This window comes from Hemicordylus capensis, chromosome 4 (assembly GCF_027244095.1).
Source record: "Hemicordylus capensis ecotype Gifberg chromosome 4, rHemCap1.1.pri, whole genome shotgun sequence".
In the NCBI taxonomy this organism is placed as follows: Eukaryota; Metazoa; Chordata; class Lepidosauria; order Squamata; family Cordylidae; genus Hemicordylus; species Hemicordylus capensis.
In genome coordinates this window covers 25,043,662-25,069,752 of record NC_069660.1, presented here as the reverse complement: position 1 = coordinate 25,069,752, position 26,091 = coordinate 25,043,662, and the positions used below count along the sequence as shown (strand labels likewise).

At 45.1% G+C, this 26,091-nt stretch overlaps 1 protein-coding gene across 1 annotated transcript in view; it reads left to right on the top strand.

Annotated features, from left to right (window-relative positions):
* Window positions 1-21,041, top strand: part of PFDN4 (prefoldin subunit 4) — a 54,303-nt gene extending 33,262 nt beyond the window's left edge. The window contains exon 5 of the mRNA XM_053247195.1: window positions 19,647-21,041. The gene's annotated coding sequence lies outside the window, so the exon portion shown is untranslated. The remainder of the gene's footprint in view (window positions 1-19,646) is intronic.
* Window positions 21,042-26,091: the final 5,050 nt, after the last annotated feature.

Here is a 26,091-nt window from a genome sequence, read left to right as displayed (position 1 = left end):
GACATAACTTGGAAGTGTGCTTCCACACTCCCCGCGTCCTGACACCGCAGCCCCTACGTGGACAGCAGGGTGCCGTTCACATTGCCAATGCCTTGCTTCAAATTTAATCGCTGTGAAATAGAGCTAGGACGTCGTATATCCGGCATAAAGAAGTTGCTGTTTTGTCGGGTTGTTAGTTGCTGCGAGACTGCTCCCCCTACTGTTTATGATCTGAATGCGACTTGCCTGAACAGAGGCATTTTGCTGCTGAAGAGCAGCTAGTCTGGAAAGCACCCAGCTGTGGTTGAACAACAACTCCCACCATCCCCAGCCAAAATAAATGGTGATTGGGGGTGACAAAAGTTGTAGACAAGAATAGCTGAAGATTCAAAAATTGCCGGCCTTCGTCTTAGGGATGTGCACAAAACTGGTTTGCCTGATTCGGTTCGAATTCAAACCAGGTTCGAACTGGGGTGGGGAAGTTCAGTTTTGGTTTTTCTCAACACTGCCTTTGATTCAGTTTGAATTTGAACCTGTTTTGAACTGGTTCAAACCAGTTTGAACTGGTTAAAACTGGTTCTAGCCTCCAAAACTGGGTTGGATGGTAGGCGCCCATGGGTGCCAACTACCACCCAAACCCCAAAGCAATCAGACACTCCTACAATTTTTAAATGAATTTTTGAATTGTTTAAATATTGCCCCTTATTTCCTATGTGGAGTACCCAGGGGCAAAAAAACTGGGGTGGGTGATAGGCACCCGGGGTGCCTACCACCCACCAAGCCTCAAGGCAAATGGGTGCTCCTACTATTAATGGTGAATTTTGAAATTATTATTTTTCCCATAGGGAATAATGGGGATGTGGGGAAGCCCTGAACCCCCACTTTGGGGGTGGCAGGTCACCCCTAAGTGGGTCTGGGGGCACAGCAGGGATGGCCTCAAGCCATCTGAGACATCCCCAAGACCCTGGGATTTTTTAATTCTTAAGAAATGAATTTTTAAAGGTATTTATTTTCCTTATATTTTGCAGCTGGCAGTTGCAGACTATAACTTTCCCTGCAAGGGAACACTGTGTACTGCTGAACTTAATTGCTTAATGACTGACTTGAGGTCAGCAATTAGGGTCAGCAGTACACAATACACATTGGCCCCTTCAGTGAAAGTATTTCTACGGGCTGCAAAACGTAAGGAAAATAAATACCTTAAAAATTTCATATCTTAAGAACTAAAAATCCCAGGGACTTGGGAATGTCTGGGATGGCTTGAGGCCATCCCTGCTGTGCCCCCAGACCCACTTAGGGGTGACCTGCCACCCCCAAAGTGCTATGCCCCCAGACTCACTTTGGGGTGTCTTGCCCTCCAAAGGGGGGGTTGGGGGCTGCCCCACATTTGAGGAGAACCTGCCCATGACTCCTAATAATGTTACTTTCATAGTGCAGAAAAGAGCTAATTTGCCATGGCACCCCTACTATAAAGTTAACACAAAAAGGCAGCTATTTTCCGTAAGCTCAGCTCTGGAACATTTGAGGAAACAATGGCCTACATCCAAATTCATGTAACATTTGTGGAAGAGCATAGGTACTTCGTACGTCTTTGCCGTACCCATGAGCGGTGGAGTAAAGGTGGAGGAAGTCGTGCCCCACCTTGCCCCCCATCCCCACACCCTGTCGTTCATTGATCCAAAGGGGCTTGTCTGAAGAGGGAAAAGCCTGCTCCATGATAGCAGGCTGACCTGTGATTGCGCTCAATGCGCCCTCTCAATCACGGCCCGCCCACCGTCAATGGATGACAATGGGGCAACCTGTGGCAAGACAGCTTCCCCAATCGTGGCTTCAAAACACAATCAAGGCTACTTTTGAAGTTAGCAGCAGCCCCAGCACAGACCATTACGGAGGCAGTAGGCTGCACATCATGTCAACCATAGTATCTAGACTCCAAGGAAATACTGTATGCAGCCATTAATTTCTAAAAATCGTAGCACCTCTGTTTTCAGAAATTAATAGCTGACATACGAAACAAGGATGCAGCAGTGCAGTGAGAGAGCAACCTAACAGAACCTAACTGGCAGCACTCATGCAGAGGTGAAGTGGCAATTTTGGACACCCTCCACTTAGGGATGTGTGTAGAACTGGCGATAGGCAGTTCAACAGTAAGGGGGGTTACCTTTAAGGTGCATGGAGGGTGCTCTTACCCCCACCCCCACCCCCACCGCATTTCCTCCACTGGTGCTGTGCTTAAAAACAGACCCGTGGGGTGGCAGCGTACCTCCTTGCTGCCCCAATGTGTGTTGGACTGGAAGTGCCTGGTACGACATGCGCACACACACCAGGCACTTCCAGTCCGACGTGCACCAGGATGGCAAGGAGGTACACTACTGCCCCATGGGACTATTTTTAAGCCCAGTGCTGGTGGGAGAAATGTGACAGGGAGGGGAAAAGAGCACCCTCCCTGCTCCTTAAAGGTAACCCCCCCTGCTGATGAACCAGCCAAACTGCCGGACTCTTCGAACCAGTTTGGAGGTCTGTAAAAGGGCCTCTGAACCAGTTTGTGCACATCCCTACTTCCACTTCCTCAGGAAGTCCTTTGTGCTACTTGAAAATATGTCCCTGAGGGTTGCGTAGCCCTCAAGGACATATTGTCCTGTGGCACAGAGGGACTCCTAGGGCATGGGGGAATGTAAAAAATTGCCACTTCCCTGCAGCACTGGTGAAGATAGGAAGTTCTGTTAGGCTGCATCTTTGCTCTATATGTCAGCCAATGTTTCCTTGCAGCCTTCTCATACAATTTTTGAAAAAAGTGTCTCTTTCTGCATGAATTTCAGGGTGCTAAATCCTTGTGATAAAACTGACAGTGCTATCCTATGTATGTGTCATCAGAAATGTGACTCACAAAACTGAATGGAATTTAGCTCAAGCAAGGGTGCCTAGGACTAGCACTTCAGGTAGGAGGATGACAAAATGTGAGGCCTTAAAGCAGCTTAATTCCTTGTGTCAGAGAAGCAGGCTTGCTGTACGGTACCAATTTCCAGTGGCATACTCAGAAAATAAATGGTGATCATCCTGCCTCTCATTTCAGCAACATCACTTTAAACTAGTCTGTAAATGAGAAACTTGTCAGGAGGGAAATAAATTAACCCTGACAGCTCAGCTGCACCAAAACACATTCATGATTCGTAAGTATGCAAATGGTTATTCATGCTCCTGGACTGCCATCAGAGACTGTGGCTATTCTGACATTCATTATTGCAGCTGATCACTGGCATTTGGGTCCTAGACAACATCCCAGCTACACACTAATGAAATGCTACAGTGTAGATGTAGGAGTCTTGAGCAGTGCAAATGAATAACAAATTCGTTGAATTTAGCCAGCCTATTTGAGTTTTGCTTTAAAGATTTATGACAGCCAGTGGATATCGTCAGAGCTTGGGAACAGCTCAGAACACAGAGCGGCTACAGTTCAGTGGTCGAGTACATGCAGAAAGACTTTTGTTACAACTGATATAATACAACGAATACAACACATATTTATATACTGCTTTTCACCAAAAGTTCCCAAAGCTTTAACGTTGTGGCATCTGCAGGTGGGTTTGGGGCAAAGGTTCAGACTATGAAGGGTTAGCCCATCACGGATCTATTCACTCCATTCTGGGCAGATGATCAAACCTGGAAAGTGAATTGAATCTGGGTGTAAGGGGTTCCTCCTCTTTCCAGGTGAAGCCGGCTATGCAGAGTGTTGATTGGCTGACTCTTATGCCAATCTGATGCAACTTACTTCTATTACTTTCTTTCTTGGGTTGAAAAATTCAAGCCATATATTTACAGTATGCTGTATGAATGTACAGATGTCTGTACATTTGTATATGTGTTTGCATGAATGAATGTACCTACATTATTTTAAAAGTGCATCAGGGTGCAGACCCCCTCAAATGCAGGATCAGGGATGTAACTATAATAGGGCAAGGGGAGACAGTTGTCTGGGGGCCTACTGCCTTGCCCCCCACCCAGAGGCAAGTCACATGGCTGACTCCCCCAGCTGTGCACCCGCCCGGGCTTCCTTCAGTTGTATTCATCCTCCGAAATTGATGTGAGTGTTAAGACCTGGAGCGACCAGAACAGCATGTCTTTCTCTAGTACCATTAAATGACTTGCATCATCCACAGTTTACAAAACCTTATTTAGGATGATGTTCTATTGTGGCACATAGGTGTTGTGTATATAAATTTTTACTATGCTTTTTGTTACCACTATTCAGCCTCATTTAAGATTTCTTTACTTCATGAGCTGAGCTTCAGTGAGCAGGTGGGGGGGGGATTTCAAAATCTTGTCTCTGGGCCCACTACAACCTTGCTACGCCCCCTGTGCAGGATAGAGACAGAAAGTGTACTGCTGTACCTGCATTCAACATAACATGTGAATAACTGTACTTGTGTACACTGTAGACTTGTTGTACAAGTGTTGAACATAACATGTGAATAGGACTTCTGTCATAAACCATTCGTGAAGGGGTTTTCCTAATATTTTTTGCAGTATTTTTCACAATACTGTACTTACCTGAATCCAAGATAAGGCTTTCCCAAGTTCTTTGTTGTTAAGAAATTGGGTAAAAGGTAAAGTGTGCCATCCAGTCGATTTTGACTCCCTGCGCCCACAGAGCCCTGTGGTTTTCTTTGGTAGAATACAGGAGGGGTTTACCATTGCCGTCTCCCGCGCAGTGTGAGATGATGCCTTTCAGCATCTTCCTATATCGCTGCTGCCCGATATAGGAGTTTCCCATAGTCTGGGAAACATACCAGCGGAGATTCGAACCAGCATCCTCTGGCTTGCTAGTCAAGCCATTTTCTGCAGCTCCATTAGGTGGGCGTTGTCTTAAATTCACAGGCTTCTTCCTTTTTCACAAATAGAAGTATAACCTGTATGTCACCTTTATTTTTTAAGGAGGTTGTCTGAAATTCAAACTTGTCTTGTATTCGGGTTAATACAGCAACAAGGCATCACAATATCTGTTGTATTCTATCTTGCAATCTTTTATGTTTAGTGAATTAGAAGTTTGTCCCTGTAGCAATCTTGTAGAGATCATGCCGAGAGTGTGGGGGCAGAGTCAGAAAGAAAAGAGAGGGAAAGGAGTGAAACAAATTGAGTTGTTTCAGAATAAAGCTAAGTTAAACAAACATAAGGTTGCTTTGAGTTTATGAGGGAAGCAGCTAAAAAACATTTGGCAACAAGATTTGCGGGGGGGGGGGAGGAATGCGTGGGTGCCTGCAAAGCTTCTGAAGGGTCATGCATCTTCCTTTCATTTCATTATTGGGCCTACATTCCTGAACTACTGCCTTCTACTATTGTTGCTTGTTAATTGTTGAGACTATTGATTGTTTCTCCAGCTTCCTGACTTGCACAACCCCTGAAGGTACTTTTCCCTTCTCACCCCTGGATTATGTTATTCACTGGATGCCCACTGCAGCCTGGCTCAGATCCCACCACCATTTTTTTCTTATCCACCCCGGGGGGGAACCTGTTCTTCCCTGAAAATGATGGAGGTCCTATTTCTACAATTACCTCCTCGCTATACAGACTCCTGATTTTACTCCAGCACAGCAGAAATCTATATTGCTTCATTGACTGGGCCCTGAAGGCCAAATAATATACAGTCATTTGTCGTTTCTTACCAACTTGGAAGGGGATGCCAATCCTTATGGCAGCTCTTTGAATGTGATTGCTGAATGTTACAGTTCTATTTTAGATTCCAATTGCCTGGTGAATCTACTGATCATTATGTCACAGCATCGTGTGCCTTAAGTGTGACTTGTGAATTTGCCAGCTTTACTGATGAAATCAGTAAATGATCAGGGTTCAGATTGTTATGAAAACAAACTGCTCCAAAGTTCATGAAAAACTGCTACTGGAGCAGAAACGTACCTTGGATAAAAAGAGATGGCTAGGAGGATGGAAAAAGCTTTTCACTGTGCCAAATCACTGGTACCCCAAAACCAACTTCCTGAAATCAAGGCTGTTCAGTCTGTATCGTTCTAATCTTAATCTTCTCATATGGCTCTGCCCCAGAAAGAGGCAGCTCAATAAAGGAAGAGCTACCAATGCCCACAAACTACCAATGCTCACAAAGCCAATTTTGCTCACTGTCCTTCAGGGGAAATTACTTGCAACAGGTGCAAAAAATGGGGACACTTTGCTAAGGTGTGCAAGTTTGCAGTCCACTGCATTACTGATTCACCATATGATAGGGATGAAGCATATGAACCACTTCCTGACAGCATTTTAAGTGTGACAGACTCAGAGCCTGCTTCTCCACATTGTCAAGTTAAACTCAATGCCCATGAAGTGTGGATGATGGCTGATTCTGGTTCTCCGTAAACTATCATTCCCCATCATTTCTGATATGCTTTACAAGAAAGTCCTTACTACATCAGATCTGCACCTGCAGCCTTCAAACATCCACCTTTGGGGATATGGAGGTTCCTGTAGTGCCATAAATGGATACTTCACTGCTGTCCTGGAATACAAAGGATGTGCTGCCGAAGGGAAAGTGTATGTGTCACAAAAAGTAGTCTCAGTATTGGGCTGGAAACATCAGAAAGATCTATGCATAATGTTAGACCCAAATAGCATGGAACCTGTATTACAGATGATGGAGCATCAATAATGATGATGATAATGATGATAACAACAACAACAACAATAATCCCCCAGTGAGGCACTATCTTGGTGTGATTGTGGGGCTTGCGTGTTCTGAGGAAGGTGAGAGCTATGCCAGAGGTCCGTCCATACTGGACAGGTCTCATCAGAGGAGCCAGACGAAGAGTGCCTCTCCCATCAACAATATGGTGAGACGTAACTTTAATAAATCTATACCGGATTGGTTGTTGCCCAGGTCAACAAGGACTGCACCAGGTGCTGGAGTCCCTGGACATCTGGTGGCAAGTGGGCAACAGGATTCAGGATCTTCAGTTGAGCAACCAGGGCTGGAGACTGCAAGGTTACTGGAAGAAACGTTGCTTAACCGGAAAAAATATACGAAAAATGCCAACAAGGAAATAATGATCTGCTATTACAAGTATAGTCCAACTAGAAGAGGTTATTTAAAAAGAATGTACCAAATTTGGAAAGAGAAGCATCCAGATACAGAAATAACAGAACAAAGGCTAGCAGACCAGAGAAGATTCATAATAAGAAATAAAGTATTCACAGGAGTTGAGCTGGAAGAACTGCAAAGAGCAACAGAGGCTCAGGATATGGAAGAAGAATTTCAGGTGGAGGAGGTGCTGGAAATAGAAGGTGCCACTGTTGCTGAACTGTTTCAAAATCAAAACCAGGCAACCTCCCCTTTGCCTTCACCTCAAAAATCTGAATGCCATTTAACAGAAAAGCAACAAGAACTAAAGCAAAAAATAACTGAGAACATGAACCAAACAACCACCAGGGTTCGATTTTCAGCTCTAAAAACAGTTGCCAAAAAACAACTTGCTCAAGCATTAAAAGATGTAAATTCTGCACTTGCAGAAATAACAACCAATAATGTGCAAGAAACCAACCAACTAATGTACAGTGCAGCAACAATAACAACACAAGAGCTCGGATATAAGATCAGTGGACCTGTAAAAAAAGAGAGTAGCACATCACCTAAATGGAAGATTAGATTAGAAAATAAAATCGCCAGGTTAGATCAGATGCTAGTAAATTGAAAGATATGAAAGACAAGAAGCTGAAGAATGAAAACACCAAACAGTATCTGATCCAAAAATACCACATAAATTCAAGGAAAATTAGAGAAGTCCTGGAAATAATAAAACAGCAAATAACAGCAGTGTCAAAGAAGATTAGTAGATAAGAAGCCAGAATCACACAACACAGGCAGAATCTCCAATTCCAGTTGAATCAGAGATGTTTCTACCAAAGCATAGAAGGAGAAACTGCAAGAAATGTAGAAACACCAAATAAAGAAGAAACAGTGCAATTCTGGCGGAAATTATGGGACAACCCAATAGATTATAATAAAAAAGCAGGCTGGGTGAAAGAGGTTGGAAAATGTAACCAACAAATGCAAGATCTAATAATAACACCAGAATTAATAAGTGAAAGAGCAAAGAAAATTAAAAATTGGATTGCGTCAGGCGATGATGAACCGCATGGCTTTTGGCTTAAACACCTAACAAGCCTTCATAAAGAACTATCAAAACAGTTCAATCACATTTTGCAATGAGGTGATATTGAACAATGGCTAACAACTGGGAAAACTCATCTCATCATGAAAGACCAAGCAAAAGGTGCACTTCCAAGTAATTATAGACTGATAAACTGCCTGCCAACCATGTTCAAATTGTTAATTGGAATAATAGCAAATGAAGTAATGCAATACTTATTAACTAATAAGCAGCTTCCAGCTGAACAGAAAGGAAATTGCCCGAACACCAGAGGTACAAAAGACCAGCTGCTGATTGACAAAACAATTTTAGAAAATGGCAAGAGAAGAAAAACAAATCTAAGTGTTGCATGGATTGACTACAAGAAGGCCTTTGACTCATTGCCTCACACATGGATACTACAATGTTTAGAAACAACTGGTGTCAGCAAAAACATTCAGATATCTATAAAAAAAGCAATGAGCATGTGGCGTACACAGTTAACAATCAATGGCGAGACACTCGGACAGGTTAGCATTAGAAGAGGTATTTTCCAAGGGGACTCACTATTCCCTATGTTGTTTGTAATCACCATGACCCCACTTTCACAAATACTAAACAAAACAGGCCTTGGATACCAAACATCTAAAACATCAAGTAAAATTAACCATCTGCTGTACATGGACGATCTGAAGTTGTGTGGAAAGTCCCAGTCAGAAATTGAATCACTGCTAAACACTGTCCGTATATTCAGTAGCGATATAGCAATGGAGTTTGGACTAGACAAGTGTGCTGCATTAATAATGAACAGAGGGAAAATAAGAAAAACAGAAAGACTGGAACTGCCCAATGGAAGCAACATCAAGAACCTGGAAGAGAAAAAACAGTACATATACTTGGGCGTTCTTCAGGCTGATAACATCGCACACACTGAAGTTAAAAGAAAAATTGGAAGTGAATACATCAAGAGAGTTAGAAAAATCCTAAAGTCCAAACTCAATGGCGGGAACACCATACAAGCCATAAACACCTGGGCTATACCTATTATCAGATACACTGCAGGAATAATAGACTGGACCCAAGCAGAGCTAGAGATGCTAGATTGTAAGACCAGGAAAATAATGACCATCAATCATGCTCTGCACCCCCGCAGTGATGTCGATAGGCTATACCTCCCTCACAGCTCAGGTGGAAGAGGAATGCTGCAAGTCCATCAAACAGTAGAGGAGGAGAAAAGAGGCCTTGAAGAATATATCAAGGACAGTGAAGAAGATGCACTTCAAATGGTCAATAACGAGAAACTATTCAACACCAATGAAAGAAAGCAGGCCTACAAGAAAGAACAAGTCAAGAACCGAGCAGAAAAATGGAAAAATAAGCCCCTGCATGGTCAATATTTGCACAATATAACTGGAAAATCAAACATCACCAAGACCTGGCTTAAGAATGGCAACTTGAAGAAAGAAACAGAGGGTTTAATACTGGCTGCACAAGAACAAGCCCTAAGAACAAATGCAATAAGAGCAAAAGTCGAAAAGTCAACAACGAACAGCAAGTGCTGCCTTTGTAAAGAAGCAGATGAAACCGTGGACCACCTAATCAGCTGTTGTAAAAAGATCTCACAGACTGACTACAAGCAAAGGCATGACAAGGTAGCAGGGATGATACACTGGAACATCTGCAAAAAATACAAGCTACCTGTAGCCAAAGATTGGTGGGACCATAAAATTGAAAAAGTGGTAGAAAATGAAGATGTAAAAATATTATGGGACTTCCGACTACAAACAGACAAACATCTGCCACACAATACACCAGATATAACTGTAGTCGAAAAGAAAGAAAAACAGGTCAAAATAATCGACATAGCAATACCAGGGGATAGCAGAATAGAAGAAAAAGAAATAGAAAAAATCACAAAACAAATAATCAAAATCTGAGAAGATTATGTAATATTGGATGATGGAAAGAAATGGAAAAGTTCAAGACTCTCAGGCATGCATTTTATGAGAAAAGAGGGAAAGGAGTCTGATCTCAGGAGAGGAACTGAAGAGGAATTTTATCTTGTCTCCAGTTTTGTCCTCAACCATGAGGCTGATGAAAGTGATGGGACAATCAATCCTCGGTACCATATAAAACATCACTAACAGCTCATGTTCCAAAGACCCCAAGAATTTACAGGCCTGCTCAACTTAGGCCCCCCAGCTGTTTTTGGACTACAGCTCCCATAATTCCCAGTCACAGTGGCCAATAGCCAGGGATCATGGGAGTTGTAGGCCAACATCTGTAGGAGGGCCGAAGTTGAGCAGCCTTGAATTAGGAGAAGTGTGCGTGGTAGGAGACCACCTAAAAGATTTAAAGAATTTGTCACCAAATTTTAAATGAATTCAGTTCTGTTTGTTATAAAGGGTAGGGATTCTTATATTCTATCTAGCCATCTTTTATGCTTTGTGAATTAGAAGTTTGTCCCTGTGGGGATCCTGTATATAGTTGGGGGAGGGGGTGGCGTCATAAAGAAAAGGGAGGGGGAAGGAGAAGGAGAAAAATGTTGTTTCTGAATAAACAAACATAAGATTGCTTTAAATCTATCTATCTATCTATCTATCTATCTATCTATCTATCTATCTATCTATCTAATTTCTATACCACCTAATATGTACATCTCTAGGCGGTGTACAAAATTTAAAATATTTTAAAGTCACCAATTAAAATACACGGCAATAAAAACAATACAATAAAATAAATATTAAAATGAGTTTTAAAATTATTAAAATTATTTCTAATTAATTAATTAAAAGCCCGAGGAAACAGTAGAGTCTTGAGGTTCTTCCTGAAAACAGAGAAGGAGATGCTCTTATTTCAGTGGGGAGCATATTCCAAAGCCCTGGAGCAGCCACAGAGAAAGCCTGGTCCTGGGTTGCCACCAAACAAGCCGGTGGCATCCATAACTGGACCTCTCCAGAGGATCATAAAGACAGCAGCTTTATAACAGGTTTATGAGAAAGGAGACACTTTCTTAAATAGCCTGGACCTAAGCCATTAAGGGATTTATAGGTAAGAACCAGCACTTTATATTTCACCGAGAGGGAAGAGGGAAGCAGCTATTTAAAAGTCTCCAGGATTGCTTCAAATAGTCATCTGGAGATTTTGCCAATTCCTTGGGACTCTAGACCAATCCTGGACATACAAGGAGCCTAAAAAAAGAGTAGATATCCCCCCCAAATTGCTTGAATCATGCAGGCGGGCAGGGCAAAATCATGGATATGAGCATGGATATCCATATCCATGGAGAGCATGGATATGTGTCAGTAATGTAGTGAGAGTGGGGGGAAGGGAAACACAGCAGGAAAACTCACACTTGCTCTTGCTGGAAGATTCATTTGTCTGGGGCCTTAAAGGGTCTTAGGCAGCAGGGCCGGAGAAAACCTCTACCTTAAGTAGATTTGGGCAGACTTCAGGCTTTCATGGTCTACTTTGTTTTTATTTGAATGGGAGTCCACCAACTACAGCCATAATAGTAGCGCAGCTGGGGGTGGACATACATTTAGAACGAAGGAGCAGGATGCCTCTAGCATATACTCAGCCAAGGACGACTGAGGGGGGATATAACAGGTTTATAAAATCATGCATGGTGTGAAGTAAGTTGATACGATTTTTTCTCCTTCTCTCATAACACTAGAATCAGGGCTTTCATCCCATGAAACATAGCCAAGAAATGTAGGACCAACAAAAGGAAGTACTTTTTCACACTATGCATGATTAACCTATGGAATTCTCTGCCACAATATGTGTTAACAGCCACCAGCCTGGACGGCTTTAAGAACAGTTTAGATGAATTCATGGAGAACAGGTCTATTAATGGCTACTAGTCTGGTGGCTATAGGCCACCTTCAGCCTAAAAGGCAAAATGCCCCTAAATACCAGTTGCAGGGGAGCAACAGTAGGAGAGAAGGCATGCCCTCAGTTTTTGCTTATGGGCTTCCCAGCGGCATCTGTTGGGCCATTGTGTGAAACAGGATGCTGGACTAGATAGGCCTTGGGCCTGACCCAGTAGGGTTTATGTTCTTATATGCCGAAACTGGGCATGTTGTATGAATCAATTGGGCATGTCGTCAGGATATACTCCCCTACTTGTAAGTTCAAACCCGACATCTGTAACTTACTTCCAATCTTGGCTATAGATGTTGGGTTAGGAACCTCAAGTAGAGCAGAATATGCTGACATTGGTAGGTGCAGATGATATGCTCAGTGTTGGCATCTCCTTCCCAACACTGGAAGTTGGGCTTCTGCACACACTCTGGGAACTGGAGGTTCCCTTGTTGTGTAAACTCCTTGTTGTGTAAACTCATCCAGTGCTGGGCTAGATCTGAGGCAGATTCCTATGTTCAGCTTTTGACCCACAACTTGTGTCCCAAGGTCACTGTGGACCAAGAAGCTTGATGCAAGTGTGCACTCAGTGGGCATGAGACCCGTGCTTAACATGCCAAGCTCAAGATGAAGAACCCAACATCGTTCTTTGGTGTACTTTTGATTATTGGTTTAATCCTTGCAAACATTCTTGAGAAAATATCATTAAATTGCTTGAAGAGATGGAACATTTGCGCTCTTAAGAATGAACAAATTTTATTGGGGGAAAATGTAATATAAGCAAATAGAATTACCTCTTCATTTTCTTTACTAACAGGAACAATAATTCAGGATTAAAAGTAGAAAAAACTCCACGCTTTCTTCTTTGCACCTGTCGCTCTGTATATCATACCATCACATTTCCTTTTAAATCTCATCAGATGAACTCCCAAAGTCATTGCAGAGATAATAAAGTAGGTTATGACACTCGTCTAGTATACATCAAAATGTCTTTCATATATCTTTAAGCGGTTATTAATCTCTGAATTAGTTTAGAATACATTAACCTTCAAGGTAAATTAGTTCAATCAAGAAAATGACTCTAAAGAATAGATCTCACTCTCATTCTCTCTGTCACTCACTCACTTGCTCACACTTTTAAACTCAGTTTACAGATTTCAACAAGGTATAATCAGGCTCCATTTGGGAACAGTATGGGGTGGGGGTGGGGGACTCTTCATATCCCCTTCCTGTACTTCAGATCATATATCATTATGCCTCAGGAGGACTAGTATTTCTGGCCACCTCGCTGTTTCTATCAACTGAGTGGATCTTGTTATAAACAATTAAATAGGCATATGTACTAGGTATAAATGCCAAAGATACAGTTATTTTGTGTCAAAGCTAAAGGGGAATAATTGTTTGACCTGAGTTGGTAAAGTCATTTATGAGATATATAAAAAAACCATAGCCACAAAGAATGCTCCTTAACTGGAGATGTCAAGGGTCAGCATGGCATAGTGGTTGAAGTATTGGACTAGGACCGGGAAGACCTGAGTTCAAATCCCCATTCAACCATGAAGCTCACTGGGTGACTCTGGGCCAGTCATGTATCTCTTAGCCTGACCTACCTCACAGGGTTGTTCTGAGGATATACATAACCATGTACTCCGCTCTGAGCTCCTTGGAGGAAGAGGAGGATATAAATGTAAAAATAAAATAATATAGATAGATAGAGAAAGAAAGAAAGAAAGAAAGAAAGAAAGAAGGAAGGGGTTGATCCTGAGACGTCTGTGTAGGAACATAGGAAGCTGACATAGGAGTCAGACTTTGGTCCACCTAACTCAGTTCTGTCTATACTGACTGGCAGCAACTTCTTCTCCAAGGTTTCAAGCAGAAGTATTTCCTAGCTTTATCCAGGGATTGAACCTAGGACCTTTTGTTGCAAAGCAGTTGCTTTACCACTGAGCTACAGCCCCATCTCCTGTACAAAGCATATTGTCAGGAACTCCGAGTCCCAACCCTGAGTCCAGCGAGGACCAGACAGGAGAGATGACCTGGCATCAGATAAAGAGCTCTCGCTCATGGAAGAATCCCAGGACATCCGAGTCACCCCCAGTCCTGAGGCTGCTCTCATCCAGCCTCCCTCAGAGTCACCACCAGAGCTCCTCCACCAGAGCAGCAACCCAGAACACACTCTGGACCCCTCACTCTCTCCAGCACCTTGCCCCGCAGACCTCGCCACTCCCCAGGGACCATCTACCAACACAACACCAGACACCCTGCCTGATGAACAGGACACCTCTGAATCCTCACCAAACACAGACCCCAGAGAACCATCTCCAACCCGCCCCCACCTCTTCCTAGAGAAGCCCCTCCGAGTTCACATAGGCACAGATACAGCCGAGCTTGGGAAGCCCTCCAAGACTGGCGGAGAAGTACACAGAAAGCTACTCACCAATGGGCCTACTCGGGAGGAAGACTGACTGCAAGTTTACTTGAGAGTCATGTTGGTAGTTTGTAGGAAAGGACATGGCCCTGACCTGGACTATATAAGCTTCGTCCAACTGTTAGCACCTTGCTAGTAGTAAAAGCTTGCATAGGGAGCTACTCTCAGCCCCTAAGCACTGAACCAACTCTGAGACTGTGTACCTTGCTCCCAGAAACTGGGTTACCCTGCCCCTGCTGCTACTTCCCTGAGCAGAAACCTCGACTCACCCTGCAGTTTGCAGCCAAGCCTTCACTACAAGACCACCCTGTGTCTGGCCTGTCGACTAGCCGCCCACTCCAGCTGGTGAGGGTTGACCCCGCTCCACCACCAGAGCCCTGCCAGCGGGCCCAGGATGAAATGCTTGGCCAGAGGTGCACCTAGGTAATTTTGGAGCCTGGACCTAAAGGCCTTTTGGTACCCCCTGCAACTCCATCTGCCATTAAACACCCCCCCCCCCATAAGCTGCAATGCACTATTTTTTACACCAGAACATGCTCAAGGAAAGCTGGAAACTCTTTTTATTTTTAGAAGAGATTCTGGATAAGATACTTCCCACTGACTTGCAGAGATACACCACATTTTGCATGCTCAGCACTGGGAGGCCCCCCAGGCCTGCGGGGGACTGGACCTCTGCCCAGAAGTCCAGTCCAAAGAGCACCACTGTGCTTGACATACAACCCCTCCATTTTTTGCTTCCAGCATTGGATCTGTATGGGGAAAGCATTTCAGCAACGACATGTTGACAGGCAGAGCCAGGAGAAAAAAAATGGAAAGCAATTCCAGAGCTGAAACATGTCGTGAGAAATGCAGGGACTTGGCAAGTGTAGTGGAGCAACAGTGAGCAACGACGTATAATGGCACACAGTTAATGGTTCAGGCAGAGAATGCTCTGAATGCTGCATAGCAAAATTCTGCTGCTGTTGAAACTAACTAAGCAAGCTCCCGTTCTGCCTAGATGGGAGACTCTCCAGAAACTATACAGAAGTTGTGTTGAGCTCAAGGGGGTGGGTTTGGGGGTGGAATGTGTAAGAACAAAAGAATAGACTGTGGCCACAGAAGGGGCATGAAAGTGCTATGCCTGCCTTCCTACTCATTAAAACATGAAATCCCTGTCATATTAAGATGTTTATGTGATGAGGCAGAAGCCAGTTGTGACTCATTTAAACTCAAGCTGAAACATTTAATTGATTGATTAGATAGATTAATTGATTTTAAAAAACCCTTGATTGAGTCAAAAGGTGTCACTAATTGAAAAAGCAGCAGATATATTTGTACATAGGCATATATATGGTTTTTAAGCCACATCTGAACCTAATGAATGTGGTTTTTAATCTGACAACTTTTCTTCTGCTTTTTTCTTTTCATGTTTAATTTAGTTAATTTTATTACTTTTTATTGTATTTTTATTATTTTTATTGTATCTTGTGTCTATCTTATTGTTGTGAGCTGCCTCGAGCAGTAGTGTACTGGAGGGGCGGGGTATAAATATTTTAAATAAATAAATAAATGGGGGGGGGCAGATTTCCACCCTCCGCTGCATGAAGGTTCATAAACAAGCAAACCACTCCCAGCTACGCTTTTGTTGTCAAACACTTACCTGTACTCTGGTACACAATATATCCACAAGTATGGTCAAAATCCAGCTGGTCAAAGAGTCCAAAGAAAGATTGCATACACCAGGGAAGAGATTCAGCGTATAGGTGCTTATATGCCAATGCCAGAAGCCTCTGAGCCAAGATGGGTGAGCTGGAGTGCTTGGTTGCTAACACAGAAATAGACATAGTGGGCATAACAGAAACATGGTGGAACAGTGAGAACCGTGGGACACTGTTATCCCTGGATATAAACTCTATAGAAAGGACAGGAAGGGGCGCCTTGGAGGTGGAGTAGCATTGGATGTTAAAGAAGGGATAGAATCTAACAAGCTAGAAAACCTAGGAGGCCCGGAGTCCTCCACAGAAACCCTGTGGGTGACAATACAAGGCCTGAAAGGAAATGCTCTACTGGGGGCGTGCTATTGCCCTCTGGACCAAAATGCTGGCAATGACTGGGAGTTGCAGGAGGAAATCAGGGAGGCTTCAAGGAGAGGCAGGGCTGTAATAATGGGTGACTTCATTTACCCACACATAGACTGGGTAAATTCACAGTCAGGTAATGACAGAGAGGTTAAATTTCTAGATATGCTGAATGACTGTGCCCTAGAACAGTTGGTCTTGGAACCAACCAGAGAGAAAGCGACTTTGGACTTAATATTGAGTGGCACCCAGGACCTGGTGCGTGATTTCAGTGTCATCGACCCTTTAGAGAACAGTGACCATAGTGTGATTAAATTCAGCATACACAGGGAGAGAATCACCAAGGAAGTCTAACACAGACATTTTGAATTTCAGAAGAGGAAACTACTCCCCAAAATGAGGAGTATCAAGGGGAATAACAAAAACGTCTTTAAATACATTAGATGCAGGAAACCTGCCGGGGAGGTGGTTGGACCCTTGGATAATGAAGTGAAAGGGATTATTAAAGAGGATATGGAGGTTGCAGAGAAGCTAAATGAGTTATTTGCGTCCGTCTTCATGGCAGAGGATATTGAGCAGAGGATACGGACCTGTTCCTGAACCAGGCTTTTCGGGGATTGAAGCTAAAGAACTGAGTCAGATAGAAGTGACAAAAGATGATGTTCTAAACTGTCTGGAAAAACTAAAAACTAGCAAATTGCCAGGGCCAGATGGCATCCATCCAAGAATCCTCAAGGAACTCAGATGTGAAATTGCCAACCTCCTTGCTAAAATATATAACTTATCCCTGCAATTGGGCTCTGTACCGGAGGACTGGAAAGTAGCAAATGTAACACCGATTTCCAAAATGGGATCCAGGGGCGATCTGGGAAATTACAGGCTGGTTAGCTTAACATCTGTTCCAGGCAAATTGATGGAAAGCATCCTCAAGGATAAAATTGTAAAGCACATAGAAGAACAGGCCCTGCTGGGAGAGAACCAGCATGGCTTCTGCAAAGGTAAATCTTGCCTCACAAACCTTTTGGAGTTTTTTGAGAGTGTCAACAAGTGTGTGGATAAGGGTGATCCAGTTGACGTAGTATACCTGGACTTCCAAAATGCTTTCGACAAAGTTCCTTATCAAAGATTCCTGAGAAAACTTAGCAGTCATGGGATAAGGGGACAAGTACACGTGTGGATTGTCACGGAGCTGGTAGGAGTGGCAGAGATCGGTGGCAACTTGGAAGTCCCAGGATGCCCTGGGGAGACCACTGAGGCAGGGAGCCCAGCCCGGTTTTCTTCCAACATGAGAACCAACAGGCTTGTGGGTGATCCCAGTGGCTCAACGGTGGCTAGCCCGCCTAAAACACCCTCCCCTAAAACCCCATTTTACTAATCGTGGGCCGCCATGGTGCAACTCTGCACCATGGCGACACACAAGTAGACCCCTGACCAGGAGGCTACAATAAGCCTCCCTGCCTCAGTGGTCTCCCCAGGGCATCCTGAGACTTCCAAGTTGCCACCGATCTCTGCCACTCCTACCAGCTCCGTGACAGAGCCGGTAGTCATGTGGACAGCTGATCCAGCCGCCCAGGGATGGCTCTCTGCACGTGTGCAGGGAGAGTGGGCTAAGCCCGTTCTCCCCACCAAGCCCAGTTAGGCTCCACACATTGATCGTGTGTAGAGCCTCATTATCTTTTTTAAATTTTCCTCCCAGTGTATAACTGGCAGAGGCTCTCTTGAGCAAGGAGTTGACCTACATAGGCACTATGAAGTGCAGGAAACTAGACATACTCCCAGATATGCAACCACATTCACAAAGGCAACCATTATCATCTGTGTTTGGCTGGATGGACAGAAGACATTTGTTTTGTGTGTGCCCAAGGACAGCCAACAAGGAACTACCAAAACAGATGTGAATCTTGTGGGAAACTGACCTGTAGAATGTATTTGACCAGCTCCCAGACCTGTGTTGATTGCCTTTTGGTCACTCACAGTGTATCCTTTCAGCTGAAATGCTGAGAACTGAAATGATGAATATGGATCCTCATTAGTATGGGGTTTGAAATATTCATTTTTCTTTGCTAACAATTCACATGTTCAGTGTGTTGTGCACTCATGCAGGGTACCATGCTCTGAATGTGGGGGTCACTGCTACACTCTACTGAAGTGAAATATTAAAGTTCTACTCATGTGTAAAAAAATAATAATGTCTGGATGAAGGGCAATACAAGTACTTTTGAAAACCGATGGCAAACCCCTTTAAAAAAAAGGAATGTCCCACCCCCCATATAGGATAGAATGCCTCTTCTATCACAAGCATGCATCTTCTAAAAGTGAATAAGGCGACATTGTCACATAACATGGAACCGTGGGCCCATTGGACCTGCAGTTCCGCACCCCCTCCCCCTGCTCTCCTGCCAAATTTGGACATTCAGGAGAGCTTTCTCTCTCTCTACAGTTTTTCTAACTGCAGAGAGAAGGGGAACTGGATGCTGGGGTTTCCTTCTTTACTGAAGGACAGCCCCAGCAGCCAATAGCAGCTGGAGCAAAGAGGAGGAGCTTCCTCCCTCAACTCGGGTTACAAAGCAACCAGACTACGTTGCCAGCGTTTGGACATAATGCTGACACTGTGGAACTGGAGGACCAGATGACGGACCTTACTACAAACCGAAGGTACAAATCACTACCCATGGAGGTAAACTGGGGTTCAATTTTCTGTTGTGACTGCAGTCGTCAGCATTTGGACATACAGATTTTGAAACCAGAGGTCCCTTCACCTCCAGTTTCGTGTTTCGTGTTTCGTGTGAATGCGGACAATATGTGCTTCTTGCTTCTGGACTATTGTTTTGATCCGTGTTTAAACTGATGCTACAATTCACATGTTGAATTAACCAAGTTTTAGGTGCCACACATAATCTGAATATATAGGCTAATTCCAATAGCCTGGAAAGCAAATACTTCTCTCTCCCAGTGGCTTCCTCATAGCCTTTTTGCGCCTATTGACAATGTGTCTATTGACAACGGAAATCAAGCTTGACGCCTTGGTTCAACTCCGCAATGATCCAGCAGCAATCATATAACAAATTTGCCCAGAGTAATTTTGGGAATGATCTGTATGCTGACACAACATACAAATGACGCAGAACAAATTCTATTATTTCAGCTTGTTTATCATCTTGTCAACATTTCTCTTCTTTTTCCATGCAGGATTGTAAATCTGATTCACACAGGGGAAGTCAGAGGAAGTGCTCGCCTGTCTACAGCTGCAGCAATATGATGATGAAAAATGCATTCGTTTATCTGTAGGAAAGGATTTAAAGGCTGTTGCATTCATTTGTTACCTAGGACCTGGCACTTTATCATACAGACTCTGGCCAGGAAATTATCTCTTCTTCTCAAGTCCATTAAGGGTATTTTTTTTAAAAGCCCTGACAAATAGAAATACAGAAGTCCGTTCATGAAAAGAGCATCCAAATCGGAGGTTTTCGTGCTCAGAAAGCATGATGAATGCCATCTTAATTAACTTTTTTGCACTGGTAATCATGAATGTGTTGTCACACATTTTCAATTATCTGCACTGCCTACAAAAAAATTAGAACCATTCAGCCTCTCCAGTGCTTTCTGGAAAACAGACTAGGCATATGAAAAGTCACCATCATAAAAATGACAGGTAGGGCGAGGTAGGAATTATAGGTAAAATATTGTGAGTTAGGATTGCCACCTTTTAATGCTAGCCAGGCTCCTGTGCCATTAACTGCTGCACCTCATGCAGAGATTCAAGAAATGTACTTTTCACTGCTTTAAAATTACCTTAGGTAGTGTGGCAATTAAAAGCCCAGAAGCCCTCCAGAGAAAAAGATGGCAACAGTATTATCATTTGCTTGAGTGAACATGTTCCAAATAGGATTAGTGGATGTTCATTTTGTTACAGGGTTACTGGAGACCCTCCTCTTAAAACCTTTAAATTTCCTGCTGGGTTGGGGGAACAAGATACCAGCAACTTCTTCCCACTCCAGAAGCCCTTTGGTGTAGCCTCTCTTTTGCTTGTTGTAGTGAGCTTGACTTCAGCTGTGCCCCACAGAACAGGAGACAGAGAGGGGCAGGAGAAAGGGCAGAGAGAGCAGAGAGAGGTCATGTGGGATGTGGGAGCAGCTGCGTCTACATCTCCATAGCTTTATCCATGAGTCAGAACATTGGTCCATCTAGCTCAGTATTGTCTGCTTTGATTGACAGCAGCTAACCAGGATTTCAGGCAGGAGTCTCTCCCAACCCTACCTGGAGATGCCAGGGATTGAACCTGGGACCTTCTGCATGCAAAGCAGGCTGAGCGATGGCCCCACCTCCTATTTCAGCAATTCATTCATTCATTTCAACAGGAATCTCCAGTTGCAGCCTGACAACTTGCTGCTTCTTTTTTTTTGAGGATCAGAAGAGACTGAGTAAAGTGGTTTCATAGAAAAGACTGTTAGTCTTGAAATATTTAGTTGGGGGAGAGGGGGAACTGTTGTCCTTTCTTTATGGTTTATGTAGCTGTGGATTTTCTAGTATTTTTCAGATGACATTTTGGTTTCTACCGCCTCTAATTAAAAGAAATATTTTGTTGTTGAATCTACTTCATTGACAAACTGTAAAAACAGTTTGTCACCCTGGCACTACAATGGAACGCACTAGGAAGTATATCAAACGTACCTCGGTGTATTTGCATATGCATTCTTCAGTTATTAATGAACTAGTGGCTGTATGGTTGAAATGAATCTGACATTAAATCAAGAGACAGGGGGGCAGGCAGGGGAAGTATTTGCAACCAGTAAGGCTCTGTGAGTGAAGGGTTTAATTACACTCCCATCTTCAGGTCATTAGCTGCGTAACTACCTGTGGATGAAGTGATAATTACTCTCTCATAAAGCTAATGAATTTGCTTTGGCTACACTAAAATTCTGTGAACATAACCACATAAGATGACTTGTGTAATTGAACATCAGTGGATTTTTATGGTTATGTTAGTACCCTGAATGTTGACACTTTACAAATGTGGTGATGGGAATTATTTGAATTTGTTAATAAAATCATAGGTTCAGATGCCTATCTGGGTAGCAATCCTGCACACGCAGCAGAGGAGAGAGTGTGTCCCTCACTACCTACACACACATAAAATAATGTATGATGTAGGAGGTTCATGTAAAATTCCATGTACATGATCGACCAATATGCATGATCCTCCCTCCCTCCAAAAAGTACTGGGGGAGAGGTTTGCACAGTAATCCACCATATAAATGGAGCACTGCTTGGGTAACTTCATCAAACCACTGAGATGGGTCATCTGTTTCAACTTCTTTCAAGCAGACAGAGGCTGCCTTCACACAACCACAGGTTGATGAACCTGAGGTTAAACCTAGGAATTGTTCCGCAGACAATCTTCCAACCAGGGGCAGAGCCACCATTGGGCAAACGGGTACAAAGAACCTAGGCTGCCACCAATCAGGAGCCACACACCACGGCCTTGACACGGCCCCCACATCTGACATCAGACACGGGGTGCTGGTTTAGCTCCCGAGTGAGGGCCGCGCGGCCCCTTCAGGAGTTAAATGGCTGGCGCTGCGTTGGCGGTGTGGCAAGGAAAGTCTCTTCCTTGCCCTAAAGGCAGGGAAGAGGCGCTCCTGGCAGCACTGCGAATGCAGCGCCAGCCCCAGTATAGTTCCCAAATGCAGCGCCAGCCAGACTCCAACTCCCGAATGGAGCTGTGCAGCTCTGTTTGGGAGCCAGAGCACACCCCCCGCATCTGACATCAGATGTGGGGGGCGGGGTAATAGGGGCCGCTGCTGCGGCCGGACACGGGCCACTGGCAGTCAGGCTCCACACCTGCTTCCAACCTGGGTGGGCAACCTCCTGTTTCAGAGCAGAGGAGCCCGCCTCTTTTCCTGGTCTGCTGAGGCTACATCCCATCAAGCTCTGTAGCGCTCCTATCACCAGATTGTGGGCAAGGTGTCAGCACATCACAGGAACAGTAGCCATTGGCCACAATCTTCAAGGGGGTGTGCCTAGCGCGACTGTGCCTGTGACTGTGACAGGGAGAGTTGAGGGCATTTAAACCCTTTAAAATGGCATTTAAACCCTTTCCCTCGCAACCCTTAGGTATAGTCTTGCAACCAAACAGCACAAGCACAATTACTGACAATGGGAGGGATGGAGCGGGGCACTATTTTTCTGTTACTCTGGGAAGCGATCTTGATGACTTCCCAGGAGGGAATATACATATGAGGGCAGGCAAAGGATCCTGGGTCTGGTCCACTGTGACTAAGGATGATCTTGGGCAGCAGCACTCTTAGGACCAGACTTCTCGCACGAAGTCCGGTCCTCAGCACCGGGAGGGTGCCTCCAAATGTTCTGGGGAGGGGGCTCCCCAGAAGCCCAACCCCACCCCACCCCACCGCCACACTGATTTTTCCTGGTTTCACCACCATGTGTGCAGCAGGAGATAGCAGTGGAGGTGAGAGCTGAGCAGGCCTCCCACATGGCAGTGGCAGAGGCTGTCTGGGCCTGACTGAGCACAGTCAAGATGCTCCCACGCACCTGTAAGTCTTGAGTGTCTCAAGCCCTTGCCATCTGGAGAGGCCCCCCCAGGACAGCTGGAGGCCCCTGGAGGTGGAAAGTGGTGCACGCACACCACATGAAATGCAGGTTCCCGCCCTCAATTAATTCCCTTAAGTTGGGGGAGGGCCCTCCAAAGTCCTTCAGATCCAGGCTCCCTAAATGCCGAGGTGCACCACTGCTCTTGGCATGGCAGTCAAAGCAGTCCAGGAACCCCCAACACACTCCTGCCCATATGTCAGCTTGCCAGTCAGGGATTAGCCCACTCATGAGAGGGCCAGTCCACTAGAGAGGACCAGAGGCTCTATGTTCTTCAGGTATCTGTAAGACTGCACCCTCATGAATTATGCCATCCAACTATAGAGGCTCCCACTGATGTGGGACCCTGGTATATCTGTTTAAAAATAGAACTGATACTCCTCCCATTCCCCTCTACACTCAACCTCTAAAGATTCCCAAGGATTCTGGCTCACTCCATGTGTCTATCCATGTCCCTGTGGACTCAGTTTAGCAGCAAGATCCTTGTACACACTCAAAATCCTTGGGCTGGGACTGGTATTGCAGTATATGCAGATTGGCCGCTGCGAGGAATTGTGGGTGAGTAGATCCCCTATTTTCAGTTATTCCTGGCAAGCCAGGTGGCTGTACTAGGCAAAAATAAGCATGCATATGTGCCAAAGGACAACCAGACTGCCAGAGTGGGTGCTTTCACTCCTGCTGTCCACCGGTTTCTATGACTTGGAAAGATGTTGGTGTGGTACCCTTCCCCAGGGCTTGTGTGGATCTAGCAACAGGACTGGGCATTGACAGCCCTTGGTCCATATGTGTATCTCTATTGGCTCACCACTCTCAGTAATACCATTGAGTGCATTCTTGCACCCAAGGGGAAGGGACTGGCCCCTTCTCCCTTACTAATCTTTACAACAAATAGATCAGAGCCACTCTAGAATTCCAGGGGCTGCTTTTCAACTCATACCCTGGGTATGACACCCACCATATGTGTTTTCTTTGTAGGGAAGCAACAGGGTTGCCCGGTTTATGGTACCACTTGCTTGTGCACAGACTTCTTCATCACTTGAAGAGACCTCTCCACAACGTGACCATCTTGTCATCCCATCCCCTTTTCCTGCAGATTGCCAAGTGGGGGAAAACATGAGACACAGTGGAAAGTGAACATCTGCCAATGTGGCTTTCCCCTTTGACATGCTGCAAACCTTGGGATGCGGCTATGTGACGCCCCTGTTGCTGGGCAGCAGTTGGAGAAGTGCGGAGACTGTGGGGGTGGTGCAAGTGCTCAGAGAGGTGGCCAGTGAGAAGCGCAGAAGGCACAGAGCTGTTGGGTTTCTGGGCTGGTCTGAGCTGCCCTCTCTATGGTTTTGGCAGCAGCCCAAGTATAAAACCCAGGATATGGTGGGGGCAGAATTTGGATGACATGATGCCGCCGTCAAACCTCAAATTGGGGCAGTGAAACTCACTTCAAATCGAAGGTTCAGATTATGGTTTCAACTCGATAACTTCGGGTCAGTTTTGTGACAAAACCAGTTTCACATATCTTGACAACCACGAAATGGAACCTCTGCCAACTTCACCTCCAGTTTGGTGATGTGCATAGGCATCCGGGACCATCCATCCACCCCTTCTTACAAGGTAGACTACATTGTGCAACAAATGTAGAGCTGCTACAGTGCAGAAAGCCACCTAATGGCACAGCGGGGAAATGACTTGATTAGCAAGCCAGAGGTTGCCGGTTCGAATCCCAGACTATGGGAAACACCTATATCAGGCAGCAGCGATATAGGAAGATGTTGAAAGGCATCATCTCATACTGCGTGGGAGATGGCAATGGTAAACCTCTCCTGTATTCTACCAAAGACAACCGCAGGGCTCTGTGGTCACCAGGAGTCAGCACCAACTCAACGGCACACATTACTTAAGAACATAAGAAGAGCCCTGCTGGATCAGGCCCAAGGCCCATCTAGTCCAGCATCCTGTTTCACACAGTGGCCCACCAGATGCCGCTGGAAGCCACAGGCAGGAGTTGAGGGCATGCCCTCCCTCCTGCTCTTACTCCCCTGCAACTGGTATTCAGAGGCATCCTGCCTTTGAGGCTGGAGGTGGCCCATAGCCCTCCGACTAGCAGCTGTTGATAGACCTCTCCTCTATGAAGTTATCCAAACCCTTCTTAAAGCCATCCAGGTTGTTGGCTGTCACCACATCTTGTGGCACTTTACTTACAGTGCAGAAACTAGCTGGTATGGCAAGTTCATTGAGAAAATTCAAGCTAGAAGCCAAGTCATATGATGCAAGCAAGCTCTGCTACAACCTTCTGAATCTTCTTCTTCCTCTTCAGGTGACATGTAACATGGGAAGCAATCGTTTTGGTTTAAATGAAAATCCCTGTGTAAACCAAATCATGCAGACTGCCCTGCCCACAGGCTATTAGCGGTGGAGGGAAAGAATACGGGCCCTATGCTTGCCTTTGTGTAGCTAATAGCAACTCCAGAGAGGCAATTTGCTTCAGGAAAATGGCACATGGTGGATGGTGGATTAAATTCTTTCATCCCTTGCCACAGCCCCAGTCTCAGTCACAGTCCCAGCAGCTGCTGTTAGGAGTGTGCACGGAACCGCCAAACTGTGGTCCGGCCCTGGGGCGGGGGGTGGCTTTAAGAGCGGGTGGAGGGTTTACTTACCCCTCCTGCCTCTTTCCCGTTCTGGCGCCGTAAGTTTAGTAGTAATTGGGGCGGCAGGATACCTCCCTGCCGCCCCTTCCCCGCTGCTGCTCTGCAAAACTCCCAGAAGTCCTTTGGGCGTGCACACATTGTGTGCACGCTTCACATCTCTGTGACGTGCGCGCGCGCAAAGGACTTCTGGGAGTTTTGCAGAGCAGCAGCGGGGAAGGGGTGGCAGGGAGGTATCCTGCCGCCCCAATTACTACTAAACTTACGGCACCAGAACGGGAAAGAGGCGGGAGGGGTAAGTAAACCCTCCACCCGCTCTTAAAGCCACCCACCCACCCGAACCGGACCGCCCACGTCCGGACCGTTCCGGACCATTCCGGAGGCCT